This window comes from Psammomys obesus, unplaced genomic scaffold, assembly GCF_907164565.1.
Source record: "Psammomys obesus unplaced genomic scaffold, mPsaObe1.curated_primary_1811, whole genome shotgun sequence".
Classification (NCBI taxonomy): domain Eukaryota; kingdom Metazoa; phylum Chordata; class Mammalia; order Rodentia; family Muridae; genus Psammomys; species Psammomys obesus.
The window spans coordinates 3,352,544-3,356,439 of record NW_026586463.1 but is presented as its reverse complement, the minus strand read 5'-3'; positions in this window follow the sequence as shown (position 1 = coordinate 3,356,439).

Here is a 3,896-nt window from a genome sequence, read left to right as displayed (position 1 = left end):
GTGTGTGTGTGTGTGTGTGTGTGTGTGTGTGTGTGTGTGTGTGTGTGTGTAAAATACATTGGGATTGCTAGCCTTCAGAGCAATACTAGTAAACACGTTTAAAAATTAAACATGGCATAAAATCATCCATTAAATATACATGAGCCTCAACTTTCCTTAATGTTACAAACACTGATATAGAGAAAGCCAGCACAGAAAAGTAAAGTTAAGGTGTCACCACCAATCACCTATATAATCTATCTGAAAAAATTTAACTTTAGTTAAGTAAGTAGTTGCACGGTAAAGCAGCTTTTTCAGTGCAAAGTGGACTTTGGCTAATTACTTATTCAAAGAGTGCCATCCTGTGACTAAACAGGGTAATGAAAATTTTCTAATTTTCATTGCCTCCTCCAAATGCTGGAACTAAGGGTGCAATGAATAGAAATGAAAAATTATTAGTGTAAAAAAACAGTGTCCATTTAATTTTATATATATTTTGGAAATTTTAACTTTATTATAGAAATATAAGAAAAATATAGTGCAATGATTCCCAACATAGCTATCATCCAGTTTTAACAAGTATTGAATGAGGTACAACCCATCCTATTTACCCTATATTCTCATTATTCATTCCTCCTCCCCAATAGATTATTTTAAAAACCAACCCAAGATACTTCATTGCCTCCACTAACTACTCCTTCATTTCTAAAATATAAGGACAAAGTTTTAAACCAATACATTACTGTTAATCTAAAGCAATGATAACTTCTTTGTGTAACCAAATACCAATACGCAAATTCCTCATCACAAAAATCCTTATCTTTTTAATGGAATTAGAGGTATACCTTGTATTGTGCTGATATCCCCACACACCCACACCTGTGTGTTCTGACACAGTGTCTCCCTTGGTCTGCCCAGTCTTTGCTTAAACTTATAAACTCCTGCCTTAGCCTCAAAAGTATTAAGATTACAAACATGAACAAGTATACACAACTCTACTGATCTATCTCTGATATCTACTTTTCCAGTAAACCTTATTTTCTGTTTTGTGAGACTAAGTCTCCCAATGTAGTCCAGGATGGCCTAGAGCAGTCTATATAAATTGTAATGTCCCTGCCTCAGTTTCCCAAGAGCTAGTATTGTAGCCATGGACTTTCACACAGACCTTTACTAGTAACCCTTCACTTAAATTAGGACAGTAGTTATACAGAGGAGTAGACAAGTCCTTGGTGCTATAATCTATCTAAAAGCAGTTTATGATGTGAATGTTTCCTATTACCTTTATTTTAAGTAATAAATGATACATTACGGTATGTAAACTGACATGCATATACATGGTGGAATGGGTAAAAGAAGCTACTTAGGTTTGGGGTGTGGCTCAGTGATAAAATGTTTGCCTAATATAGGAAGCTCTAAATTTGATCCATAGGACAGAAAAAATAACAAAACTTAAATGACAAGCCAAGATATTTATCTTATGTATTAATGGACATACTTATATGTCATTAGTGGAAAAACACTAAAAATTATTCACTTGGTAAACCAGGTATCTTCAACTATTTCTAACTGAAAATTTGTGTCTATTGGCCACACTTCCTTCAAACTCTGTCCCCTAACATCTTTTTAATCCATAGGTTCTACCTTGTTTCTGTTTCCTATATTAATGTTTTGCATTCCTCTAAAAAGATCTATTTTTAATTATGTGTTTGCATGTGGGTTTATACACTCGAGTGCAGGTCCCTAAAGAGGACAGACATGTTGGATCCCTCTGGAACTGCAGATACATACAGGTGGTTGTGAGTGCTGGAAACCAAACTCAGGTTTTCTGCAAGATAAGGATTTGCTCTTAACTACTGAGCCACCTCTTCTTCCCCTTGTCATCACAAGACTATATTTGCCACTTCTGTTAGGATGATAATATTTAAGAGCAATTATTATATATTGGTTTGATTGAAATGTATGAGGGCTGGTGATTTAATTCAAACCAGCATGTATGAAGCACTGGATTGAATCCTGAACACTACAGGAAAGGGAAAATATTTGAAGCAATTTTAAATTAAATTCTGAATGAATTTCAGTTACAGTAGAAATCCTACAAAAATCTTATAGTAACCAATACTTTTTTCTTTCAAAACTTTTCCCTCCAGCTTTTCATTTCTTTCTTTAATTACAAGATCCCCTAGTTACATTCTCAAAAAATAAAGCTTTTTAAGCAGTCTTCATAAACTTAAATTTTAAGTGAACAAAGCACATTCAGGAAATCAATAGTAAAATAATAGACATGAGGGCAGGAGGTGGGGCATAGCACACCGGTAGAGCACTTACCTAGCATGTAAAAACCTGAGTTTGATCCTAGCACTGAAAAATAAAAGAAGATATGCATATGTGTGTGTGTGTGTGTGTGTGTGTTTGTGTGTATTTCAAAAACTAAAAAATAGGAGGAAATAGAAGTCTGAAAGCCAAAGAGTATGGACTAAGGAACTTATTCAGGTAAGAACAGAGATCCTTTGAATTTCTTAATATATGTAAGTTAAAATAAAAATTTTTAGAATAAAGGATAAGGTATTTCATTAAAGTAAGTATTAAGCAAAACGAGATAAAAATTCTGATTTTATATTGCTTGAAATTGTAAAACTGAAGAGAGTGATTTCAAGACAATAAATTAATTCTTCCTCTGAAACATGACAACAAAATTCAACATATGAAATTCAATTTGAACTTCAGTTTGTTGATTCAGACCTAAAAACTTAGTACTCACGAGGTTGAGGCAGAAGGATTGCCATAAATTGGAGGATTGCCTGGACAACATAGACATTGACTGTCTCAAAAAAAAAAAAAAAAAGAAACAAAAGCTAGAGAATGTAATATAATTGGTAGCATGGATAAATCCCCAATATACATAAAGCAGGTGTGGTGGCACATGCCTATAATATCATCACTTGGAAAGTAGAGGCAGGAAGATCAAGAGTTCAGAGTCATCCTGGGTTAAACACTGAATCTGTGGCAAGTCTGGACTAGAAACCCTGCCTAAAAAATATTAAGGATAAAAATGAATTCCATATATGTTTCTTTTTTAAGTGTGTGTGTGTGTATGTGTGTGTAGATATGTACATGCTGTGGTATGCATGTAGAGGATGGAGAACAACCTCTGCTTTGACCTTTGCCTTCCACTTTGCTTGAGGCAGTATCTCCTTTCTACTGCAAATACCAGACTGTCAGGCAAGCTCCCAGGGATTCTCCTATCTCTTCTTCCCATCTTTACTTATGTGTGCCAATTAGATATATGGGCTACTACACCTGGTTCTAGTAATCTTTCAGGGTGAATTTTTCAAAAATTTTATATGCACTGACTTATGCAACCAAAAATTTTAATTTGCACTGACTTATGCAACCAAGTGTTTTGTATTGAAATTATTATATATAAAAAAACTGCAATATTATTTTTGTTTATTTCTTTATATGTCTGTTTTTTGAGAAGTTGTCCCATGTTATGGGTTGATCTTGAACTTCTGGAATCCAGTATGTCAGCATGCCTGCCCTATAATTCCTTTCATACCTAAATATTATTCCATTGTCACTCAATTTTTGTTTTCAAAGCACCTTCTTTTTTTAATTAAAAAATTATTTCTTCAAACATCAAAAAAATGAAAATATTAAAGCCCATCTGACTACTAGAAAACTTTACTCAGACTGGTATTGATCCATTTCCTGCTTTTGTTCGGTGCTGCTGCCAGATAAGAGGCTTTCAGCTTCAAATAACATAGATTTCTTCTCAAATAACTTAAATCACAAGGTAATTTTCTTATAGTTGTCATTCCTCCCAGAAAACTCAAATTGATTCACTAACCGAATAACATTCTCAGAATTTGTTCCCTCTTTATTTGTGGTGCTGCCATAGTAAATATTCTAGATTTGCC